Genomic DNA, 27,560 nt, shown 5'->3' on the forward strand with positions numbered 1-27,560 from the left:
AGAAAACAGCTATCTGTAAGCTAAAGAGAGGGGCCTCCGAAGAAACCAAACCTACTGGCACCTTGATCTTGGACTCTCAGCTTCCAGGAGTGGAGAAAATAAATTTCTAATTGCTTAAGCAACACCCCCTGCCCCCCAACCCTGGTCTATGACATTCTGATATGACAGTCCCAGCAAACTAATACAACCATCAGAACAACCTAACAAACTATGTCGTCATGCTGTCATTCAACAAACATATATTGATATATATAGACAAATATTCCTGTGACCATGCTAGACAAAGACACATTCTACAAGATCTTTATTCTGAGGGAATTCATTGTCCAAGTTTGTCTATGTATGGCCCTGTCCTGGTAAAATAAACTTAGGATAATAGGGGATGATGCACTATGAAAAATCCATCCATTCATCCATACATCCATCCATACATCCATCCAACCGTCTGTCCATCCATCCATCCATGCATCCATTCAGCCTGTATTTTTTCTTGACTCTTAGGGACTAGGCACCAGAGAAACAGAAATGACTGACCCTGACAGCCAGGCTGCAGGGAAATCCTGCATGGGAAAAATCAGAGCCCAGGTCCCATTGTCAGGCTTTATAGGTTCAAGTCCCAGTTCAGCCACCTATTGGCTGTGACTCTGGGCAGGGTTCTTAAACTCTCTGTTTTTGGTTTCTAACTGTCAAAAGAGTATCAAAGGGTTTTTAACATGGAAGTTTTCTGTAAGGGTGGGAACCATGGATGTGACTCGGTCAAGTTGTGGGTGTCCATTGTGTCTGCAGAGTGATGATGAACTATAACTAAGTGCACAGAGGTAGCACCACCAGTGACATTAGAATTCATTTTGAATGTTTTTTTTTTTTGACTTTTTAAATTTTATTTTTAAATTTTTTATTTTTTTATAAACATATAATATATTATTAACCCCAGGGGTACAGGTCTGTGAATCGCCAGGTTTACACACTTCACAGAACTCACCATAGCACATACCCTCCCCAATGTCCATAACCCCACCACCCTCTCCCTACCCCCCTCCCCTCGGCCACCCTCAGTTTGTTGTGTGACATTAAGAGTCTCTTATGGTTTGTCTCCCTCCCAATCCCATCTTCTTTCATTTATTCTTTTCCTACCCCCCAAACCCCCCACGTTGCATCTCCACTTCCTCATATCAGGGAGATCATATGATAGTTGTCTTTCTCCAATTGACTTATTTTGTTAAGCATAATACCCTCTAGTTCCATCCATGTTGTCACAAATGGCAAGATTTTGTTTCTTTTGATGGCTGCATAGTATTCCATTGTATATATATACCATATCTTCTTTATCCATTCATTTGTTAGTGGACATCTAGGTTCTTTCCATGGTTTGACTATTGTAGACATTGTTGCTATAAACATTGGGGTGCACGTGCCCCTTGGGATCACTGTGTTTGTATCTTTAGGGTAAATACCCAGAAGATACAATTGCTGGGTCATAAGGTAGCTACAAAATGCATTTGCAACCATGAGACCTTGCAAGGCATGGGACAAGGAAAATGGCCCCATGTCCTCAGAAGTCCAGTGTTTAACCTGCTTAAAGTTTTCCCATCTGAAATATGGGCGTTGGAGCACTTTCCTCATGCTGAGATGTGTTGTGAGCATTTGGGCTCACAGTGTCATTCATCTTGCATTCTACACATGAGGCAGGAGAGTCCCAGAAGGTAGGCTAAGTTCATATAGCAGCTGTCAGAACATGAGTGCTTTGACTCCAGAATCTATGAGCTTGGTTGTAAGCGGGCCAGTTCTTTAAATGGTAGTGGGAAGGGCCTCCAGAAGCGGCTCTCAGGGGCCTTAGGGAAAGGATGGGGAGTGCCGCTGAGTGACTTAAAGACTATGCTAATGGATATGCAGGGGGTAAGCCGTGAGGATGCCCCAGTGACTGAGTCCATCATTTACATTTATGGGGACACCTGGTCCCACCCTCCTCCAGGTCTCTCACCAAGGTGGTCTGCTGCAGACACCCAGAAACCAGCTGTCTCTGTGACCCAAATGGAAATACAGTGTTTGTCCTTTACTTGCAGTTTTGCTTTCTGCTGGCTCAGCCACCTGTGGTCAACCACGGTCCAGAAGCAGATGATCCTCCTTCTGACTTGTGGCCAGAGGCTCATAGTGGCCTCACACTATGTCATGTGTCTGTTGTCACTCCCCTCGCTTCCCCTCATCATGTGGGCATGATGTCACCTCTCACTGTTGCAAGAAGACTGGTGAGGACAGTACAGTAAGATATTTTAAGAGACAGAGACTGTAGTCACCTAACATTTATTACAGCATACTGTTATAATTGTTCTATTTAATTAATATCAGTTTCTTACTGTACCCAATTTATAAATTCAACTTCATCATAGGTACGTATGAATAGAGGAAAAACATAGTAAATACAGGGTTCTGTACTACCCACCATTTCATGCATTCACTGAGCATCTTAGAATACATGCCCCTCAGATAAGGGGGGACTCTTTGCCAGAGAAGGTTCTAAAACCCCCATCACGTACTGCCAGGAAAGCTCAGTGTAATACTCACTATTCTCAAATTTTGTTAGTTCCAGCATAGTGCCCTATACTCTTTTCCTAATTAACAACTTTTTTTTTGCCCATTGGCCAAAAGGGAAAGGAAACTCACCGCCGTGTGCCCCTGGGGAAGGCTGCTGGGCGGGGGGCATGGAGCCACAGCTCCCCGGGGGAAACACGCTTCGAGGTAACACCTTCTCAACTGTGTCCAGTTCTGCTGTGTGCTGGTTCGTGTTTGGTTAAGGAACAAGGGCATGGAGACATTGATGAGTGCATAGTTTTATATTCTCATTAGAGCGGCCCCTGACTGCAAGCCCATTAAAGCCATCATGTTATGTTGGCAAAGATTTGCTCAGGAATTGCAATGCTGATTCAGATTGTGCTGCATAGGGAGATAAAGTAGTGTGCACTGTGTCACCTACTGGGAATTTGCAGTCTTGGATTCAGACTTGTCCCATCATTCTGGCCTGGTCTATACGTCTGCCCCGGGCCTGAGACGACCCTTTTCTCATCCGCTCTACCTGCAGTGGGACTTGATGCTCTGCCCTGGGATTGAGTCTCTTTAGGAAACCAATGATTTCCTTATGATTTTGCTCAGAGCTGGCCTTCCCCTTCTGTACTTGTTTCAGTGGTGTCCCCCAAGTATGCATGTCCACCCCCGAAACCTCAGAATGGGATCCTAACTGTGTCTTTTGAGGTGTGATGGCATTTATGTAAGGTCACACTGGAGCAGAGTGGGCCCCAATTCACTGACTAGTGTCCTTAATACAAGACAGAGGGAGCCGGAGAACATCCTATGAGGATGGAGGCGGAAACTGGTGGGATGAGCCTCCACAGCGAAGACATCAGGGATGGCCAGTGACCCGCTGGATGCTGGCACAAAGTTATGGAACAGATTCTTCCTCAGCCCCCAGAAAGAAATTACCCTGCTGATACCTCAATTTCTGACTTCTCGCCTTTAGAACCATGAGAGTCTATTCCTACTATTTGAAGCCACCGAGTTTGTGGGGATTTGTTCTGATCATCAGTGGAACCAATAGACCTTCTCACTCAAAGTGGTCCCTTGTGTCTCTGACATTCTCACTGCTGCCCGAGACTTGCCGGGGCCAGGATTCTCCCACAGCCCCAGGCACCAGCTACTCATGATGATAGGCCTCTAGAAACTGAGGCATGCTCCCACCCAGCCTTGGTCTCGACAACTTGTCCTGCTGCTCCTCTCTGCTCATGCCCACTCTGTGTCTGCTCCTCCATCTCTGACTTCTGAACATGTGACCCAGCATCCCTTTACTTAAACTGATTTTGATGAACACTTGAGATCCCCCCTTCATGAGCCAAGCTTAGGGCTCAGTACAGAGGAAGTGGCCCCTGAGGTCTGGCAGCACGTCCTTGGTTTCCTATGACAATGTTATTTCATGGTGGCCTCTACAGTCTATGGGTCATCAGAGCTTCTGGGAGGGGTGTAATGATGGGGCTGGGCTCTGGACAGTGCACACGCACCCCCGCTTCAGGTGCATCATGGCCCTTACAGGACTCCAGGCAATACAGGGAACCCTGAGCAGACTGAGCGTCCTCACATGCCCATCAGAAGAATAGTCTGGAGGACTGCCAGGCAGGCCAAAGGCAGAGGGTGGAGACCCCCATGAAGGGGTGTTTGGAGGCACAGCCAGATGGACATCAGGAGGGTTTCTCACTAGGAAAGCAGGGGTGTTTCTGGAAGAAGAGGTGGCCAGTCGCACAGGCCAGTGATCGGGGACAGTTGTGTTGGGGGGGTTGCAGTGTTGGGTAGGGTTCGGTTGGCAGTGGGATCTTGGTGGAGGAGGTCTGTTGGGGGGGCAATGGATGGAGCTTAGGCAAGCAGGGAGGGGAGGGGAGTGTGGCCTCCAGGAATGTGGTTGGAGGTAGAGCAGGAAGCACCACTGGCAAGAGATGGAAAAGCTTCAGGAGGGGAGGCTCTGCCTCTGGGAGGAGTTAGCAGCGTAGGGTAGAGTCAACCAGGCAGAGTTCGGAGCAGAACTCCGAACTGGTGTTCATCCAGGCAGGATAGCCCAGCTTCTGAGACACCTTCCTGAGAAGCCATCTCTGCTGACCTCTGTCCTCCTATCCGGAGGTATGGAGGGGAATGAGCATGTGTGCCCCCTCTGCGGTCTCAGTGACTTCTGACGGAGGCAGTGATCAGTCATGATTGCCCAATTTCAAAAGGCAACCATATGGTGTCTTAAACCATACGGTGAAATGGATGAGCAGGACCAAAAATAAACAGCAATAAGTAGAGGAGGAAATAAGTCACATTAACTCCTTTGTCATTTCCAAGGTGATAAGACTATTTAAAAAATACATACACACATACACACACACATCTCCATATACCTCCCAGAGTTAAGATCAACTTTGAAGGGGAGACTGTAGCAGGATATTAAAAGTTTAACGAGGTGCAGTTTCAGAGGTGTTAACATTTGACAACCAGAAACAGCGCTAGCCAAAAATTTATAATATGAAACAGACCTTAAATGATGGGCATAAGGTGCTTGCTTAGAGCAGGGTTCTGAGCAGTAGGATATCCTCTGAGGGGACAGATCGGACCTGGATTCTAGGTTTGTGTAGCCAGGAAAGCACTTAGTCTGGGAGTCTTCACCTAAACCAAGATGACGGTGCATGTATTGTAGCTTGTGGCTGGATGGAGATAATGAGTGGGAATCCCCAGCAGTGCACCGGGACCACAACGGTAAGGATGGCAGGTGCTTATGGTGGGCCTTGCTGTGGACATCGTCAAGACTTTACTGAGTTTCTCACAGTGGAAAGGAGCGGAGGGGCTGTGGTCTGCATTGTACCAAGAGGTTTTTGCTATCACACTCATAAAACTTTCTGTAATAATTTGATTTTGCCAAACTTTAACATCTGGCCAAATAGCTCAGAGGGACGCAAACCTGACTCAGACCTTCCTAATGAAATAACCCATTTATTAATGGGGTTTCAGTGGCATTTCTGGAATGTGTGCAGGTGCTGATTTCTAAAGGAGAAGGGGGAAGGAAGGTGGGTTTGGATGTGTCAGAAATTTAAATGAGGTCCAAAGAGAAGTAGATGAAGAACCCGACAAGCCCATTTTACCAGCTAGATTTCTGGGTTCCTCGGTGCCACACATTGCTTCTTCTACCTAAGTGGGTGTCACTTCTGGCTGTTCTCGGCTTGTGCACATGACTCCCAGGTAAGATTCTGAGGTCCTCTCAGGAGGGATGCAGCTCCAGCATAATGCTTAATTTTCACACATGCACTCATTCATTCACTCATGCTTTCTTTCATTCACTTATTTTTAGTACTGAGAAGCAGACTGATGTGTTGGCTAAAGCTTGGCCGGGGTTTAAATTTCTGTCTATTTCTAGCTGTGTCACTTAGGAATTTCATGGTGCTTCTCTGTACCTGTGTTCTCAGCAGTAAAATAAAATGAATGACGGTTCCTAATTTGATTTTTTTTTTTTTTTTTTTTTTTTTTTTTTGGTGAGAAACAAGGTAAATCAGCTAGCATAGTTAAACAAAGTGATCATGGTAATGAGGGACAACTCAGTGTGCCAAATACTGTCCTCCGTGCTAGAAGATTAAAAATAATAATAATAATGTGGTCTTTGTCCCCCAAGGAGCACAAATGCTGGTGAAAGAAACTAGTTTTCAAAGACAGTGATTCTTTATGTATCACGTGTTATTACAGCATGGTGGTAAGAATCACTAAATATCCATTGGGCATGTTTTCCTATTGTCAGATTTTTTTTCTCTATGCTTCACATGTATTCAGTCATTTAATCCTCACCAAAACTCATGGGGGCAGTACTTTGTGAAGAGTTTCCATTTGACAGGTAAGTCAATGAATCTACAAAACTTGCTTGTCAATGGATTCGCTGGCATCCGTAATAACGGCTGATGTTTACGAAGCTCTTGGTCGCTTTCAACTTCTTCTCATTCTTATCCATTAATACTCACAAGAAACCTACATCATGGGGATGATCTTTTAGTTTTAGAGGGACTAACAGATGAAGACACTGAACCACCAGGAGTCAAGAAACATGCCCAAGATCACGGAGGTTGGCACAGGCTGCTTCTTAGTTTTGGACGTTTTCTCTGACCAGCATTTCTCGGAGATGTGTCCAGCTAAAAAGACAGAGAACTAAGCCTTCCTGAGTTCATGATGGTTTTCCTTGACTTTGGTAGAGCACACACATTCGTTTGTTCTCTTTCTGTGCGTGCAACCCGTTCCATTCTTCTGTGTGTACTTTATAACCCTCTTTCCAGCTCCCCTGGGACCCCAGCTTTTCTTGTGGGACCCTCCCCACTGCATTCTCGGATTGCTTCTGATTATTATTTTTTCTCCAGATAGGTTTGTTTGCATTTTTTCAACCTGCATCTCGCTTCTAACTCCTAATGCCAGCTTCGATGAGTTCCTTGCCTGTTGACTCCCACTTTGATTGCGATTCCAGGCCATTATGATTTAGGACATCTTTGGCAAACTTCATTAACCTGCTCTCAATTTATTAATGGTACTACAAAGTCAGACCAGATCCTTCCTAACCTGTACCCCATGGACAAAACTCTGAGAAATTAAGGATCATTATTTTTATTATATTTGGGCTTTTTCTCAACCCATATTATTGTCAGGCCTCATCTGCATTACTTTGGTGAGGGCCAATTTCAAAAGATGGAAGTTCACATGTTTTCCTGGCGCCAAACACAGAGACTTATCCTGCTTCCTTCATCTGGTTTTATAAACCTATGAAAAAGGAAAGATTTCTCCCCTATAGCACATGTTATTATTTATAGGTCCAGACACACTATTATTTTATGTTATGGTTCTGAATCTTTCAAATGTTTCCTGTATTCTTTGTTCTGTTGTTTCCCTTATTAGAAACTGTCCTTTGATTTACTGCCTGGGATTGTTCTTTCTTTTCTTGAACATTTACTAGCTGTCAGGCATCTGGTACAAAGCCTTGAGCCGTTAAGGGCAGAGACAAGAGCAAGACCCATAAGAAAGCAATCCCACCACATAAATGTGGGTCAAGCAACTTTGCCCCTTTTGACCATGCAAACTTACTAAGCATGTACCAGTATTAGGCTGTGCTTGAATGTCAGTGTACAGTTTTACATTTTCTCTGAGTAACAGCTCAGCAGGTAACATCCAATAATACTCTCATTTATCGAAGACTAAAGAAATGATATAATCAACACGTGGGGCCATACCAACCTAAAAAGCTTCTGCACAGCTGAAGCAACAACAAGCAAAATGAAAGGCAACCTATGAAATGGGAGAAAATATTTGCAAAGTATGCATCTGATAAGGAGTTAATACCCAAAATATATAAAGAGCTCATATTACTCCAAGTAACTCCCAAAAATGACCAGATATCTTCACAGGTGAATTCTACACGACATTTAAAGAAGAGTTTATGCTTATTCTTCTCAAACTATTCAAAAAATTAGAAGAGGAAAGAAAGTTTCCAAATTCATCCTATGAGACTGGAATTACCCTGATACCAAAATCAGATAAAGACACTATAGAAAAAGAGAACTACAGGCCAACATCCCTGATGAACATAGATGCAAAATACTCAGCAAAATAGTCACTGAATCCAACATTACATTAAAACAATCATTTACCATGACCAAATGGGATTTATTCCTGAGATGCAAGGGTGAGTCAATATTCACAAATCAATTCACATCATACATCACATCAACCAAAGAAAGGATAAAAACTGTACGATCATTTCAATAGATGTATTTATTTAACAAAGTACAACATCCATTCATGATAAAAACCCTCAACAATGTAGATTTAGAGGTAAGATACCTTAACCTAAAAAAGGCCTTATGTGAAAAGCCCAAAGTTAACATCATGCACAATGGTGAAAAACTGAGAGGTTCTCTCTTAAGATCAGGAACAAGATAAGGGTGTCCATTCTCACCACTTTTACTCAGTGTAGTATGGAAGTCCTACACAGAGCAATTAGACAAGAAAAAGAAATAAAAATAGTTCACATTGGTAAGGAAAATGTAAAACTTTCACTATTTATAGACATGATATTATATACAGAAAACCTTAAGGATCCCACAAAAACTACTAAAACTGATAGATGAATTTGGTAAAGTTGAAGGATACAGAATATACAGAAATCTGTTTCATTTCTACACATTAATAATGAAGTAGCAAAAAGAGAAATGAATGCTGGAACACTGAAAAGCAATAAAATAAAATAAAATGGAAAAAAAAAAAAAGAAACGGTCCTATTTACAATTGCACCAAAAATAATAAAGTACCTAAGAATAAATTTAAGAAAGGGAGTATACTCTGAAAACTATAAAACACTTAGGAAAGAAATTGAAGAAGACACAAACAAATGGAAAGATATTTAATCCTCATGGATTGTAATAACATATTGTTAAAATGTCTATACTGCCCAAAACAACCTACAGAGTCAATGCAATCCCTACCAAAATGCCAACAGCATTTTTTACAGAACTAGAACAAATAACCCTAAAATTTGTATGGAACCACAAGAGACCCTGAATAGTAGAAGTAATCTTGGAGAACAACAATACTGAAGGTATCACTATCCCAGATTTCAAGATATATAACAAAGCTGTATTAATCAACACAGTATGGTATTGGCACAGAAACAGACACATAGATCAATAGAACAGAATAGAGAACCCAGAAATCAAGCCACAACTACATGGTCAATTAATATTCAACAAAGGAAGCAAGAATATGCAATAGGAAAAAGACAGTCTCTTGAATGAAAAGCGTTGATAGAACTGGACAGCTACATGTGAAAGAATGAAACTGGACCACTTCCTCACAGCACACACACACAGAAAAACCTCAAAATGGATTAAAGACCTAAATGTGAGAGCAGAAACCATAAAAATCTTAGACGAGAGCACAGGCAGTAATTTCTTTGACATCACTCATAGCAATATTGTTCTAAATATGTCTTCTGAAGAAAGGGAAGCAAAACCAAAAATAAACTATTAGGACTACCTAAAAATTAAAGGGTTCTGCACAGTAAAGGAAATAATCAACAAAACTAAATGACAGCATACCAAATGGGAAAAGGTATCTGCAAATGACATATCTGATAAAAGGTTAGTATCCAAAATATGTAAGGAACTTACACAAGTCAATATACAAACAAACAAACAAACAAATAATCTAGTTAAAATTAGGCAGACGGCATGAACAGACATTTATCCAAAGAAAACATCCAGATGTCCTATAGACATATGAGAGGATGCTGAACATCACTAATCATCAGGGAAATTCAAATCAAAACTGCAATGAGAAGGGTGCCTGGGTGGCTCCCCTTAACTGGGTGGTTCAACTGGTTAAGTGCCTGCCTCTTGATTTCAGCTTAGGTCATGATCTCAGGGTCATAGATGGAGTCCCACATTGGACTCTGCGCTGGACATGGAGCCTGCTTAAAGTTCTCTCTCTCTGTCTCCCTCTACCAACCCTCATGCCCCCCTCACATATGTGTTTTCTTTCTCTCTCAAAAACAAGAACAAAACCACAAGATATCACCTCACACCTGCCAGAATGACTAAAATAAAAACCAAAGAAACAGCAAGTATGGGCGAGAGTGTGGAGAAAAGGAATCCCTGTACTCTGTTGGTGGGAAAGCAAACTGGTCTAGCTACTATAGAAACAGTATGAAGGTTCCTCAAAAAATTGAAAATAGAATTACCCCTATAGTATGAACCAGTATTTCCATTACTTGGTATTTTCCCAAAGAATATGAAAACACTAATTTGAAAATATATGTGTACCCTGATGTTTTTTGCAGGATTATTTCAATAACCAAATTATGGAAGCAACCCAAGTGTCTACTGATAGATGAATAAATAAAGCCAATATACACATACACAATTAAATATTACTCAGCCATTAAAAAGAAAAACAAAGAAAATTGAAATCTTACCATTTGCAACATGGATGGACCTAGAAGATATAATGCTAAATGAAATGTTAGTCAGAGAAAAACAAATACCATATGATTTCACTCAGATGCAGAATTTAAGAAACAAAGCAAATTAACCAAGAGAACAAAAGAGACAAACCAAGAAACAGACTGTTAACTATAGAGAGCAAACTGATGGTCACTGCAAGGGAAGTGGGACAGCAGATGGGTAAAAGAGGTGCTGGGGATTAAGAGTACACTTATCCTGATGAGCACTGAGCATTGTATCAGGTTGTTGGATCACTATGTTGCACACCCAAAACTAATGTAACACTGTACATGAATTATGTTGGATTATTTTTTTAAAAAAAGAACTTATACAATCAATATTTTAAAAGTGAGCAAAATATCTGAATATTTTTCCAAGTATGCCATATGCATGACCAACAGTCACATGAAAAGATGCTCAACGTCATTCATTACCAGAGAAATGCAAATCAAAACCACAATGAGCCGTCATGTCACACCTGGTAGAATAGGCATTATCAAGAAAACAAGACATAACCAGTGTTGGTGAAAATGTGAAGGAAAGGGAACTCGGGTGCACTGTTGGTGAGAATGTAAATGGGTACAGACACAATGGAAAACAGCATGGAAGTCTTCAAAAAAAATTAAGAATAGAACTACCATATAATTCAGTAATTCCATTTCTGGGAATGTATCTGAAGAAAACAAACACCCTTCAAAGAGATACATGAATCCCATGTTCATTGCAGCATTATTCACAAAAGCCAGGATACAAAAGCAGCTTAAATGTCAATGGATGAGTGGATAAAGAGTTAATCTATATCTGTATCTCTCTGTATCTATGTTATTTACATCGATCTTTATAAATAGTGGAATATTCAGCTATGAGAAAGAAGAAAATCCTGCCATTTGTGACAACATGGATGGACATTGAAGGTGTTTTGCTAAATGAAATAAGTTGGAGAGAATAAGAAAATTACCGTCTAATATTACTTACATGTGGAATCTAAAAATGCCAAACATCTAGTGGGGTAGGAGGGATGGTGCTGACCAGGGCTGATGGTGGGGACATGGAGAGATATTGGTCGAAGGTACAAACTCCCAGTTATGAGACAGATAAACTCTGAGGCTCTAACATACAGTATGATGAGCATAGTTAATAATGCTTGAAGGTTGTTAAGAGACTTCTCTCTTAAATGTTCTCACCAGAGAAAATAAGTAATTACGTGATGTGACAGAAGTGTCAGTTGATGCTGCTGTGGTCATTTTACAATACATAACTGTATCAAATCAACATGTTATATACCTTAAACTTACACAGTGTTGTATGTCAATTTTATCTCGACCAATATGGAATAGGTCAAAATAAAAAAAAAAGAAGTTAAGGAGCTGGTGCGACTTGGTCAAACATCATCAGAAGTGCTGAAACTAGGCTTTGGATGCTAACTCTGTCTAGCACCAGAGCACCTGCCCTTTGCTTTGTGGCTCTGGTCCTGCCTCCACCTTATCCAGATATAGGGAAACTTTGTGTTGTCTCTGTCCTTGCTCCAAGGCATCCCTGGTCAGCCTTCTCTCTACAGATACAATTTTGACAGCACATGTCTACAGTCTCCAGCATCTGCTCTAGGTTGTGCCCAGGCTGGACATCCTCATGCAGCTGGCAGTTGGGGAATCCACCAGCAAGCCTCCCTGGCATTTTCATAGCGCAGCGTATCATGGAGTCCACGGCCAAAGCACAGGGATGGGGGGGAAAATGGAGTGAAGTTGGATTTGAAGTCATCAAGTCCTGGGTTGAGACTAAGATGCATGCTTAGAGCTCTAGGGCGCTAGAGAAGCCTCCTTCTCAGAGGGACTGCCCGAGATTTATAAACCTGGCTCCTTGTGCTGCAGGCAGTGGTGGTGGTATGTGGGCCATACGTGTAAAGGCTGCAGAGTGTGCTTCAGGTTCAAAGTGTGGAGGGTTGATTTTCACATGGTGTGCTCAGGTGCAGGTTCATTCAAAGCAGTACTGAAATACGGTCATGGTTCCATGGTTTCTTCATGACCTGCAGATCTTCTTTCCCGGTGTGGTTCAACACATACAATCCAACCCTATATTTGAAGCCCTAGAGTGGGACGTTTCCACGTGGCTCCCTCACAGGTCGTTTGAATATGACAAATAGGATCTGAACCCCCATCTTCTCCTCTCTGTCCCATTGTCTTTAGTACTGGCCATCTTGCTGATTAGCACTACCATCTGCCCAGACTCTAGAGTTCAAAACCTTTATTTCACTGTGCATGCTGGTCACCAGTTGTGCCTGGGGAACAGCTTTGAGATCCCTTCCATTCTCTTTGCCCATGTTCCTCCTCTTGGATCACAACTTTGCCATTTTTCACCTGGTCTCCTGTTTACCAGGCTTGCTCCCTTCCTTTTGCCTGCGGTCTTCCTAACCTTGCAGTCCATTATTGTCATTCTGCTCTTAAAACCCACCCTGAGTGCTCAGTTGACTTTCAGAGAGACTGCAAGTTCAGCACAGGGGCACATTTTTGGGAGGTCTAGTCCACATCTAATCCCTAGGCTTCTCTCAGACAAGTCCATGACCATACCTTCTTCTCTGAGGGCCTGAAGTTCTTATTACTCTTTGCACAGAACATGCTTGACAGGTGGCAGGAATTTTGTACGGGACGCTTCTTCCAGCTCGAATGCATTCCTGACTTCTCTTACGTAAAGAATTAGTCATCCTTCAAGACCTACTTTTGTGTCACCTCTTAGACAAAGTCTTCTGTGAGTCCTTCAGGTCATTTTTTCTCTATTGCTTTTCCTCCAACATTTACCTATGTATGTATGTATGTATGCATGTATATATTCATTCATGCATGCATTAATGAATATTCACTGAGCCAGACCTGTGCAAAGTACTGAATATGGAGATGAACTAGAAAAGTACCTTCCCTCAAAGGGCTCAGGGTGTCATTGGAAAGATGGACGAGGTCACAAAGCATGAAGGACACAATGTGAGAGGTGCACATCTTACCTGCTCAGGTTCTAGGTCTCTCCAGGTACAGCTCAGTAAAAAAAGCGCTGTGTAAGCAACTCTGGAGACCATGATTTTACAGGAAAAGGAAAGACAGACTCTAAGGCTAGCTGGTGGGTGGGAAGGTTGAGTGCAGTAGGGAGTTTGGAGCCTCTTAAGCTGGACCTTTTTTGAGGAATTCAGGGCACCCTAACCACAGAGGCAACAGGATGCAGTGGCATGTAATGATGTGGGCATGAAGGTTTGGTCCTGACTCCTGGGGCTGCTATCAACCTGTTGTGACTCCCTAACCCTAGTGTATAATGAGATTTCTGTCCTAGGTATTGTCCAGTGTGTTTATTTGTCCCTATGCAAACTATTATGTATGTTTGCGTAACGATTCTATAACTCAAATCAATGGCTGTATAACCAAAGAGACACTTTTGCAAACCCGTGATCTTGTTTGAACAGTCTTTGCTCCCTAATTCTTTCGGGCAATACTTTCAATAATAATGCATTTCAAGGAAAACACTTCCTGTGTCTCTCTGTTTTCCTCCTCCCCCTCCTCCTCTCCCTGTTATTCTCCTCCTCCTCCTTCTTCCTATTTTTCCATCGCTAATTTGGAAAATACCTTACTTTTAGGTCCTTTTTATCCTTTCAATACTGTTTTTATTCCAAAGCAGTCAGATTCTCAGCTATGAGGGCGGGTCTGTGGCCCACTGATTTTCTAGTCTTGACCGTCTGCAAAGCTGCCTTTTCATACACAGAGAGGGTGGTAGCCTTGCTATTAGTTACAGAGGCAGTGACTTCATCCACCGATGGACTTCTAGGAAATAATAACTGTGTCCTTTCCTTCCAAGATATATCCCCAGTGCCTAGGATGGCGGCTGGCACCCAATAAAAACTCAATAAATATTTGATGAGTGAAAGGGTGAATGACTGAATCTCTGATGAAGTTCTCAGCCATCGCCTTCACAATGTATATTAAGTATTTCCCTCTTTTAAAAATTGTTTCCATTTACTGAACATGAGACTGCTTATCTCCTTCCATGCTCTGTGCTAAGCACTTAACAGACAATAGCTCATTTATTTTTCTTAACCACAAATCTAGATGTGACTATTATATCCATGTTGAGGATATTGATACTTAGAGAAGTTACATATTTTATCTAAAGAGCTTAAGCACAAGGAACCTACACCATAACCACTTCCTCCCCAGATTCCCACTCTTTGCTACTTGCAATTTGGGTTCTGCTCCCATTGCTCTTATAAAATGGTGGGCTTGAGGCTCCCAATGGCCTTCTGCATTAGTTAGGAATTAGGTTTGCTTGCTGGGAACAGAAAGTTTTAGTTTGCTTGTTCTGCCGTAACAAAGTACTAAAACTGGGTGGCTTTAAACAAGAGACATTAATTTGCTCGTCGTTCTGGAAGTTGAAAATTGGAAATCAAGGTGTTGGCAGGGACCTACTCTCTCCCTGTATCTGCCCTTGATGCTCCTTGGCTTGCAGGTGTCCAAGTCCAGCTTCTGCCTCTGTGCCGACATGGCCTTTTCCTCTTTGGGGGTCCAGATTTCTCTCTTCCTCTGAAGACACCGGTCACATTGGATTAGGGCCCAGCTTCATGACCTCATGCTAACTCAGTTGCATTGGCAAAGACCTTGTTTCCAAATAAAGTCATATTCACAGTTCTTGGGGTTTAGGATTTCAACATATCTTCTTAGGGGACACAATTATCCCCCTAACAAAGATTAATGCACATAGGGGTTTCTTCTCATACATAATAGAGGTCCAGCGCTCCATGATGTCAGAAGCAGCCTGTGTCCCCCATCTTCCAGCTCCACTACCCTCTTCACTGGCTTCTATCCTAGAAGTCCCCCATGGTTTAGGACCTCCTGAGCCAGGCGCCTATAAGCAGCTCTATCAGTTTGCTAGGGCTTTCTAACAAAACACCACAGACTGGATGGTTTCAACCACAGAAATGTATCCTGTCATTGTCCTGGAGGCCGAGAGTGCGGAAGCTGGGAGAGCAGTATATGCTTCAGGCTCCTCTCCTTGGTTTGTAGATGACTGCCTTCACCGAACCTCTTAGTATCACCTTCCCACTTTGTGTCCAAATCTTGTCCCTGCTTTTAAGGATAGTCATCATATTAGATTAGGGTCCATTCTAATGACCTCATTTTTCTTCATTAACATTGTAAAGACCCTATCGCCAAAGGTCACATTCTAGGGTTCTGGGGTAGGACTCTAAGATATGAAGCAGGGAGCGCACAATCCAACCCATAACATCATCCACCTAAGAAGTCCCAATCAACGCTTTCCCTCATACTGCACTGACCAGACTTAGTTTAATGACCATGCTACATACAGGCAAGGCTGAGAAAGAATCTTTTCTTCTGGGTTGTTATGTTTGATCCCATCCGGCAAGAGGAGATGCTCACAAATGAGCCACATTCTGACTCCTTCTCACCCATCACCTCTTGAAACTCCTCCTGGGCCAATCCCTTCTCGGACCTCCAGGGGCTGTCAAAATTCCCTCATCCTTACCTGTGTGGACTGTTGGATTCCAGTCATTTTACCTTGGAGACAAAAAGGAAAGATTCAATCTGAGAATTTAGATGTATCTGCTGATAGCATACATTTGCTACATTTGAAGAAAATATTTGAAAAAGTTGTTAAACACCCAGCAAGAAGGAAGACCAACATAAAGGAAAATACAGAAAGGAAACAAGGGTAAATAATGAACATTGAAATATAATTGAATGTGAATGAATATTAGGCTAAATGTACATGATGCCATATATTTGGCATACGTAAATGCCAAATAAGGATAAACTGCATGAATAATTCCTATAGACTGTTATTAAAATTACTAACCAATCTTAAAAAAAAAAATGTCAGTCCCAGCACACATGTCCAGAGAGATGCTGCATTCTAGCATCAGCTCAAGCAGCCTGGAAGGTAAGAGAGCTCTTTGCAGAGGGAGTGGGCCAGAATGATCCTGTCCTTAGTGATCACCTGTGCCAAGTGTGAGCACGCCTGATGGGGAAGGTGAGCATCTCCCGGGGCAGACAGCATGCCTGACCTTCTACCTCTGGCCTGGATGTGCCCTCACTATAGCTCCTGGCAGACCTAGAATCTTCAGCGAGTCACTACCCAGGGACTGGCAGCTTGTCTCTAGGCAGTTGCGACAACACAAACCCCTCCTGCATGAACCCACACATTATCTCAGCATCTGGATGTCGAGACTGACACCTGAGAGACTCCATCATATTTAGGAGAAGCAGTGACTGAGAGTGACACGGGGACCTCTTCCCCTCCAATGTGACCACACAGCATGCTCTTCTTCATTCCCAAAGCCCTGCCTCATCCCCAGCTGTCACAGGAAAAATGCCCTCCAGCCAGGGTCCTGCGGCTTCAGCATCCAACTGTTAATCCCTCAGGGACTGCTCTCCCCATGACACCTTCTCCCTTCTTCTGCTTCTCTTCACCAGAGATCACATCCATCAATAAGTTTTCCATAGAGCGTGCTCCATAGCTGGCCTCCCCCCTTTTCCCCAGCATCTTTCCCATGGTCCTGTCTTCCTGTCCAGTCTCCTGATGAATGTCCCGCCACAGATGCTCCATTGATGCCTGAGAACAGGGAGCCCGATTCTGGCACTGGACCCACACCAGACCCACCTCTCTTGACTCTGCAAACCCCCTAGGCATCAGGGTACCATGGTAAGCGGTGTGGTCCTGAGAGTTAGGTGGTCTGAGGTCAAATCCTGGTGAGCTTTGGTGAGGTGCTTAGCCTTTCTGTGAACGTATTTTCATCTACAATTGTTCACTGAGTCACAGTCATGATTGTTGCCAAGCGTCCGTGGAAGCAGCCTTCTCCTAGTAAGACTGCACGCCTGGTCTTTTTTTTCTTTTTTTTTCATAATTTTAAAATTTTTTGTATTTATTTAAGAGGGAGAGAATTGGGACAGGGGAGGTCATAGGGAGAGGCAGACTTCCTGCTGAGCAGGGAGCCTGATGCCAGACTTGATCCTGGGACTCCAGGATCATGACCTGAGCTGAATGCATTCGTTTAACCAACTGAGCCACCCAGGTGCCCCAGCACTCCTTGACTTAAGTAAGATTGCACTCCTTGTCTTAAATAGATTACACTTCTTTTACCTGTGCCAGCACAATGGTGTCCTGGTGTCTTGCTTCCTTGCCTGTTCTAATCTAATAAAATCACCACACTCAGCCCCAAGTCTTCCTCAGGTAGCTCTGGACGCTCTCTCCTACTCACATACCTTCAGTGGCTCCCCATTATCTCCTTATGGAAGCTCAACATCCTTTCTGTGAATTCTGGATATTCACAGCCCTCTATAGATCTCTCCCTGGATCTATCCTGGCCCTTGATGGGGGCTCCGTACTCTTGGTGGTTCTCTGGTGACACTCCCACTTCTCATCTCAAGCATGTGTTTCATCTCTGTCCTTCAGTATCTCAAACCACCTGCTTCTGGAGACCTCACCATTCCTCTTACACAGTAACTGACTTTCCTTCTTCTGAACCAGCTCCTTCTAACTCTACAACACCTGTTACCTCTCTCTCACCTTGTGTCCTACACCTTTGTGTGATTGTCCTGTCCCCTTACCCCAGCTGGTAGGCATTGAACTCAGTGTGGTGAGGCATGTATGTTAAGTCACTAATAACAAAGAACTAAGGCTTGTAATTAATTTCTCTGTTGTTTAGAAATATGAACAATTCCGGATCAGCTCTGAAATTCATTTGCATGCCACTTGCCTCTCCTGAAAGGTTAGAGTTCCAGAAGCCCATGGGAATTGTGCAGAGCCTGACCAGAGGAGTAGGTCTCCTGCGAAAGTCATCCAGCTGAGAGTCTCAGCTTAAAATAATCAGACAGAGCTGGGTGCATGATGGGAAGCCAGCCGAGTCCCCAGGGCCTTGTTCCTTTAGTGCCTTCAGATGGCACCATGGTCACTTGTACTGCAAGGCCTGGCCCAGACACAACCCTCACTACCACCTTCTGCATGCCTTATGCCCAGAAAAACCAAACCGACGGTCCTTAGTTTTGCTGGAGAATTTTAATAGCACAGTTGCTTGATGAAAAATGTCTCCATAAAAATGGTACAGAATATTTGACATATAATGATTATAAGAACAAGATCAAAAGGAGTTGCCATTTACTGACAAGCAACTGATTGTCAGGCCCTGGGCATGTTGATGCATGTTACCCCTTATTTTTACAACGCAGGACCGTCCTGGGGATAGTGCTGTGATTCCAGTTTTCAGGCGAGGATGTTGTCAGCAAACAGATCACATTTATGGGCACATTTAGGTGTGTGAACATTTCTCAGGTTTATCCTATTCCACACTCCCTCATTATACATAGGTCTGTGTAACTTGTAGTATTAAGTTGGAAGGGTTCTGAGATTTTGCTACAGTGTCTCAAAAACCAAATCACCCCGAGAACAGACTTCTCAGCCTCCAAGGATTATTTCTTTCTTTTCCCTTTTATTGAAGGATGGTTGGTAGACATAATATACACAGTTTGATGAACTTGGACAGATTCATATACCCATTTGCCGTCACTGCAATTAAGATAATAAACAAACAGCATATAAACAGAACACATAACATAGATATATAAACACCTCCAGAAGCTTCCTCATGCCCCTTTGGTTATTCTTGTTCTTGTTGTCGGTGCTTCTTTGGGAATAGGGAGCAAGAGCAAGATATGGGGGCTGTGGGATGGGTATAAAGTCCCAGTTACACAGACGGGCGAGTTAGCGATCTGCTGGACAGCACAGTGCCTGTAGTTAACAGTCAGTATCGTGCACCTAACAATTTGTTCGGAGGGTAGAACTCTTATTGTGTTTTTACCTCAAAGGACTGTTTTGATTTGTATAAAACACTTAATTTATCTCTCCTGAAATGAGTAATGATGAGGCTGGTATTTTGTCCTTCCTCAGTGTGCGTGGCTCTGCCACCGTGGGACCCACCCCGGCAGCGCGACAGCCACCTGCCTGCAGTCCTGCCAGCCCACGTGAGTCGGCTTTCTTTGGTTCCTCTGGAGAGCAAACCCGAAACCTCCTGATACTCTACACCCGACATCTGGCTGGTCAATCATTTCCAGCATTACAGGAAAGATCCCGATGGCTCAAGGTTGAAATTTGATTTCAATAACAATAATGCTGAAGAAATGTTCCTGAGTAGTGCGTTCTTCAATTTATGGATGTTGACTCACACTTGTGGCTGCTTAGTATCTGAAGATTGGAAAATCGGGGACTTGATCAGCCTCACAGCATGACTGATTCCATTTCATTTCCCCCAGTCCTCTTAGGACCATGCCACCGATCTCTCCAGAAGGGGAAAAGATGCAAAGAATGGCTGGCCACCAGGAGTCTAAAGAGTGCCAGCCACGTGCACACACCACTGTTGTTTTTGCCTCCTGAAATCCACAGGCATCGCTGCCAGCTGAGCAGTAACCTTATTTTGTGTAGGAGACAGTTAAGGCTTCAAGACATGGCCATGGGTCCAAGTTCATTCCGTTATTCAGTGGCAGAGAAGGGATTCAAATCCAGGTCCCAGATGAAACTCTTTTATTTTTTTTTTCCTACTAAACCGCATGTCTCGCTTTACATGCTTGCCTGTGCTTTTGATTACTTTGGGATATATTCTAGAAATTCTGGGCAGAACCACGAGGGAGGGGCTTAGGGTCAAGGACCAGCTCACCAGCCACAAGCATCATTTTTCCCTGGGCTAGGACTAGGTTTTGTAAGTGAATACTTAAGTGAAAGGGGACCCTTTTCTTGGAAAATGTTGGTAATTCGATGCATGTAAACAAACTCTTCGAAGAGTCCCTGTGACATTGGGGCCTGCGGGCAATCGACATCAAGCAAAGAGCAGTTGTAATTGAGAAAGACCCAAAGGGATATAGACTCAGTAATGAGAGCCAGAATTTACTGACCACTTCCTGGTGCCAGGCATGGTGCTGGGTGCTTTCCATGAGTCCTTCCCTAGAACCCTTTAGAGGCTAGCATCTCCCGCCTTGAATAGATCAGGAAACGGAGGCACTGGTCAAATAGCTACAAAGAGGCAAAGCAGGGGTTCAGAAGCAGACAGTCTGCTGGCAGAGGCTCAGTTCTTCCCCACTAAGCCCTTCCTTCCCCTCAGCCCTTCGAGAAGGTAGCTCATGCATTCTGCCCAGGTGTGGCAGGCAATTTCAGTCCAGCAGAAGGCTTCATCACTGGAGGCTTAGCTCGCAGTATACACCTGCATTAGTTTCCTGGGGCTCTTGTATAAAAATATGACAACATGGGTGCCTTAAATGATAGAAATGTATTTTTTCACAATTATGGAGGCCAGAAGTTCGAAATCAAGGTGTCTGTGGAGCCACACTCCCTCTGAACTTGCTGGAAGGGATCTATTCCATCATCATCTCCTACAGCTGGTAGCCTTGAGCCTTTCATGGATTGCAAATGTGTCACTACACACAGATGTCTTCATGGCTTTCTCTCTGCTGTCCTACACCGTCTTCCCCTTCCGTGTGTCTGTCTCTGTGTCCAGATCTCCCACCTTTAATAAGGACACGAGTCATACTGGACTTGGCCCACCCTAATGGCCTTGTTTTGACTTGATCATCTCTGTAAAAGCCCTATTTCTAAATATCTCAGTGTTCTAATTCCATTTCCTGCCACCTTGACTCCCACCCCCCACACGCGCATGGCCCCCCAGCTGCAGAGCCCAGGTGCCTTTTGAGCACAGTGAAGTCTTTCAACCTTTCAGCCTCCTCGGTCTGTTCAGGCTCATTCCTGTCTGGAATGCCCTTCCTCACGTTGTCCACCTGGAAGGTCTCTGTTCTTTCAGCCAGGCCAGGGATCATGTCACTCGCATCTGGATGTCACTCCACACACCCAGCTCTTCCCCAGTTTGCCTTCTGTTGTGCCTTCTTTTCTGCGGTTCTCAGTGCAATCTTTTTTCCTTGCTTATCAGTATCCCTCTCCCCACCAGTCACTTGGGAGCAACCCTAGGCCAGGATTTGGGCCTCTGTGCGGTGATCTCACAGATGCTTTCCTTGGAGGAGAGTCTGAGAGAGAAGCAGACTCCCTGCTGAGCAGGGAGCCCAATGTGGGACTCGATCCTGGCACTCCAGGATCATGACCAGAGCTGAAGGCAGCGGCTTAACCAATAGAGCCACCCAGGCATCCTACCTTTGTGGGTTTTTTTTAATAAAGTTTCTTTTCCTTAAAAAAAATAAAAATAAAAAAATAAAAAAAATAATAAAAAATAAAAATATTTATTTGAGAGGGACATTGAGAAAGACCCCAAGCAGGGGGTAGAAGAGAAGAAGACTCACTGCTGAGCCGAGAGCTTGGTGTAGGTCCCGACCCCAGCACCCTGGGATCATGGCTGACACTTCACCAACTGAGTGACCCAGGCACCCCAAGTTTTATTTTGTCCTTAATGGTTTGTGCTGTCTGTGTTGGAATTATGGGATCCTTTCCTCAAGGCATAGAGGCAATTACTAAAAGTTTCTTCTAATGCTTTAAAGGTATTTATTTTCATATTTAGGTTTTCATCCTATTAAAATTAATTATGGTGTAGGTGGTGCAAGATGAAGATGTAATCTTCCCGCTATACTGATAACCAACTATTCTAGTGCAATTTGTTGAAGAGCAACCAAGGAATTCTTGTATTTTCCAATTCAAGGGTAGCCTGAGAGTTAGTATGTGATTGGCTTATATCTTATATACTTCTCCATTTGATTCCAGGCATATCAAAAATCTTATAAACTTTGAGATCATCTTCCCTAGAATCATCCAGATTCAAAAAACCTAATTAAAGCTTCAAAGAATTAGAACCCTAAAACTTTATTTCCTATGATAACCATAGCTACATCAAGATTCACATAAATTCTAGAATTATTGAAAGTTTATGCACCTCTGTTTAGTTAAATTGAAATTTTAAAGTTATCAGAAAGAGAAAACTGCTTTAATTAAAGAGATGACCTAAATCCCAGACCCGTTGGCTGGTTGGAGATGGAATGAAAGGATAAACACTGGGACCACCTCAGAGAGGCATTCAGGAACTAGACTCAGCGGATGCGCTTTTGCCTCGAAGGATTTATTAGCCCTTTCTGGACCCTGTGATAAATGGTTAAGAAAATTCCCAAAAGTGAGAGGCCTTCAGGCTTATTCCTGGGGAGACCAAGAGAAGAGAGATAATAATCAAGGCATGCTAAGTCTTAGGTTTCAGACACCATGGGGGTTAAAGGAGACCCAACAAACCTAGAGTGGCTTCGTGAGGAGAAGGGAAGCACCCAGGCTGGAGCCTCAGATGGGTGGGGACAAACAAAGAGCCATACAGGGAAGGGGTCCTGGGCAACAAGCAAGGGAGACACCGATGAGAGTCCCAAGTGGATATAATGTTAATGGGTTTGTATAAAGATACTCAGACTTAGAGTTCTGAGGAGGAGTATCTAATACCATGTGTGGCCGACACCTCGCACAAATCCGGGCACAAGGCAGGTCCTCTGTTAACACGCACAGAATTTTGCCATAGGAAGGCAGTTATCAACTATTAGCCAATATCTAGAATGTTTCTGAGGCCTGGAAAAAAAAAATTCCTTATGGACCTGGGACCCTTTACTATGACTGACTCATACCTACTCTTGCTGCTTTCTACATCCCTCTCATGGCCATGACGAATTGATTGTCTGCATGGTTGGATGGACAGGGTCCAGGCTCCCATGTCAGACACACCTGGCCAGAATCCCAGGTTTGCCACGTCTTAGCTGTGTGGGATGTTGGCAAGTTCTGTAACCTCGCTGACCCCCATTCCTTCATCTGTGACACCAAAGCTGTGAGGTGTCCCTCAGGGGGTTGCTGTGAAGACTAATGATACGGTCGGCCCATGTGAAGTGTCTGGCGGCCAGCAGGCGTCTAGGACAGATGGTGTGGCCTTCTTGCCTGCTGGTGTTACTTCCTGGTGCCTGGGAGCCGACAGGAGGACACGCTTTCCCACGTGGATCAAATGACCACTTTGGTTGATTATAGGTTTAGTTGTGTGTGTGTGTGTTAAACAACCTCTCAACACTTGCCCCCTTGGCCGCAACAGAAGTGAGTCAGAGGGAGTGAATGGACGGCAGAAAGGAAGCAGTAAGGCAGCACCCCCAGGGACGAAGAACCACCTGGACATGTCTCCCCACCCAGGTTCCCAGGTGGGGGTGACCAGCTGGGCACCCGGCAGGCAGCCGGGCTTATTCCTCCCCCTGGATCCTAGGCCTACGTGAGGGAAATGAGACGCTGGCTGCGAGAGTGTTTTCTAACTGAGATTCCTGGAACTGGAAGAGATGCACTTTGAAATGCTTTGTCAACGCGTCGAAGTCTGGGCACTGGCTTTCTTTGGGACGAATAAGAAAGCAGAAGCGACAGCCAAGGTCAACAGTGAGTCAAAGAAGGCAGCGCCTGCCAGATCCCAAATGCCTTCTCCTTCCTGGAGGGCCACCCTTTCCACTGGAGCATCGTCTGAATTCCCCTCTACTCTACGAGAAAGGTGACTTAATGGGTCACTGTGAGCACCCATGTTAACAAGGAGCTGGATCCTAAATTCACAGAACACCAGGGGCACTTCAACTAGCACATAGTGTTAGCAATAAGATCATATTTACTGACCACTTACTATGTGCTGGCCTGGGCTAAGAACTGAGTGTGTGTGTGTGCGCGCGCGTGTGATTTCCGCTTAATACTCACAACAAGCTTTCAGTTAAAGACCATTGACAGAGTCTCCATCTTCTTTTTTTTTAAAGACTTAATTAATTAATTAATTAATTTGACACAGAGATGCAGAGAGCAAGTGAGCACAGACTGGTGCATCAGCAGAGGGAGTTGGAGAAGCAGACTCCCCGCTGAGTAGGCAGCCCCATGCATGGCTGGATTGCAAGACTCTGGGATCATGACCTGAGCTGAAGGCAGGCAGTTAACTGACTGAGCTATCCAGAAGCCCCTAGAGTCTCCATCTTAAAGGTGAGAAAATGGAAGCACAGTTGTCTGAAAACATAAGGTTAAAAACCAGGAAGCTAGGATCTGAACACAGGATTCCCCTGCAATGCTTAACCCCGTGACCATCACAGCCAGCACCGGGGAAAAGTGGTGTCATTTTCACCATGATGTAGAAAGAATGGAAACTCAGGGAGGTCAAAAAAGGGAGGGTGGCATTCAAGGTCGAGCAAAACCACCAAGGTGGAACATTTTTGGTTGGAGAGATCTGGACATCAATCCAGGAGTGAGCACGTCCTTGCCAACTCTGTGATGGTGGCCATGTTCATTTGCCTCTCTGCAAAATGCAGGGAGAAGAGCACTATCAGGGTGTGAGTGACATCATGTGCACAGTGTGCTACAGGTCTGAACCCACAGCCAGAGAGTGGTGGCCTGGGCAAAAGCCAGGGGCGTGCTGATGCTAATGGCTATGCTCTTTCTACAATGTACCTTTGACTCAACTGATTGAGAAATGCCCGCGATGTGGGCAAAATCAGCTTCATGCTGGAGTGTTACCTGGTTTTGTACCTTCTCTCCCCCACCCTCTCTACACATCTGTGCATAGTGGGTATCAGAAAGGGAGTGGGAAGGGGAGCTGGATCTTTTTTGCCTCCACAGAGCACTCAATAGCACATACAGATCTTTTGCACAGTTACAGAAAGATGGCTCCTTCTTCTGTGCAGGGCCAATGGCATGCCAAGGCACACAGCTTTGCAAGGGGGTTGGGTTTCACCCATTACTTGCTCCTTGGCCAGGAGTCCTAGTAAATAACTGAACCTTTACTCTCCCCCAGCCCAATTTAAAGAGTAGGAAACTGAGGCCTGCACAGTAACCTACTTGGGCCATCCAGTAAGGAGCAGAGAGAAGAGAGCATGACAAACTCTGAGGTCTAGCCTCTATGCTACCACCCCTGCCCTGCTCGTAGGGTGATGAAGGGCCACCATACCCAGGCATAGCATGAGTGTCCACTTCTGCTCACTCTGTGCCTGAGACTCTGGGGCATCAGATAAAGTCAGAAGGCCTACTCTCCTGCTAATGAGCACCAAGGCCTTTTTCCATTTGCTCCACATCTGTAAAATGGGGCCAATATTTCCCTTGAAGTCTTGTCCTAGAGCATATGTGAGGAAACACACATAAAGGTCCCTGGTCCTATATTGGTACATTATGTGTGAGTTTCACTGAGCCCCCAGAAGGGAAGCATCCAAGTCTTACAAGACAATGATAAAATAAGAAAGTCTAAGACATGAATAAGACCTTGGGTTATAGGCTGATGAACTTCATGAACTGAGTTTCTGTAACTCCAGTGCTGGCGCTGGACCCGACTCCCTGAAGGTCTCTAAGGAATGTGATAAATGAAGAATGAGTGAATGGGGACGCCTGGGTCGCTAAATCTGTTAAGTGTCTGACTTGATTTCAGCTCAGGTCAAGATCTTAAGGTTGTGAGATCAAGACCCACATTGGGCCCTGCACTGGGCATGACACCTGCTTAAGATTATCTCTTTTTTCCTCTGCCCCTCCCCCCCATTCCCATGCTCTGTCATCCTTTCAAAAAAAAAAAAAAAAAGTGAGTGAATGTACATACTCTGTTCCATACCAACAATTCAGTTTTGTAGCCTGATAATAATGAAGTTCTACTATTTGCCCTGCTTCCACTGGGCAGCAGAGTGGACGACAATGTTTAGGAGAATCCCCACAGCCTGTTCTCAGGGCAGGGTAGGCTAGGTGGGGTCCATTTCTGGGTTTCTACTTATGTGTTTTATTTTTTGTGTTCTGGCTAACTTCTCCCATAGCTGGGAAGACACCCACAGGGACTTCCCTTTCCCTCATAGCAACTAAGTCTCACTACTTTCCCTCCCCTTCCCAGAATTATTCTGCTATGGGTTTGGGCTGGCCCACAGTGTTGCCTTCTGAGCATGGGGAATGGCATGTTGAATCATCACCTTTCCTGTTGATTTTCCCAGAATCACAGAATGTTCCTGAAGCTCTGAGCCCTATACCAAGAAGACCACCCATCTCTTCTTCCAAAAAGCAAATCATATTTTCTTAACAAACCAAAATGACTGCCTCTTTGCTCACGCAACTAGCATTTCCTGAGAGTTCATGAATTCCAAAGTTATTTGGGCAATTTTGCCTTTGAAGCTCAGCTTCTACCTTGGACTATCGGAATTATTTCTTGGAAAAGTGATTAGTACTGAAACGCTCTATGAAAATTGGCGTCCAAGGATGGTCGTCTCATTATGCGAAGTGCCCATAGATTCACCTCCACACACCTCGTGATTTCTCAAGTGCTATTATCTCCCAGCTACCTCTCTGCTTTGGAGCTTATTACTTAAATAAAAAATGTTAATTGTTTCTGAGAAGTGTGCCGTGAGGAATGAGGGCTGCCATCACTGTGGAGCCAGGTCTTTGAATTCCCAGGCTGCCGCTAACTTTCTTGCCGAATGCCGGAAGCTCTCCGTCGGCCAACCATCCATTTGTGTGGACTAAGTCACAATTTACATCAAGCACCGTTTTCACACAGGGTGTTATTTATTGAGCCCGCTACCACGGCGAGGAGGGCGCAGGCTCTTGAGTAATTAGAATCCTGTCCTCGCTGGGGAGCAAACAATGACTTCCTGCTATCTCCGCCTTCTAATGGGTTTGCGATGGCACTATCTCTGCTTCCATAAATAACATGCTCCATGTAAATAAGGAGTCATTAAAAATGGGGCAGCACCCACACATCATTTCATAAACATGAGGGAGGTACTTAGGAAGAGGCGCATCAATAAACAGGTTGTGCTCTGTTTATTGCAAACGGAATCTGCTCTCCAATGAGTGTATCCACTGCATTTTATAAGTTAAATAATTCCATGAATACTGGCTTCCTGTTGACTGCTGTAGGTACAGGGTGGGGTGGTGATAAGCACGGCATCTGGAGGCAGGTGGACCTGAGTGCAGAGCTCCAGTTCTGATTCCCAGCATCTGTGAAGTCTTGGGCAAGCCATGTGGCTGTTCAAGCCCTGATTTTCTCCACGGGACCCTGGA

This window comes from Mustela putorius, unplaced genomic scaffold (genome assembly GCF_011764305.1).
Source record: "Mustela putorius furo isolate JIRA1106 unplaced genomic scaffold, ASM1176430v1.1 tig00000129_pilon_pilon_pilon, whole genome shotgun sequence".
Taxonomy (NCBI): domain Eukaryota; kingdom Metazoa; phylum Chordata; class Mammalia; order Carnivora; family Mustelidae; genus Mustela; species Mustela putorius.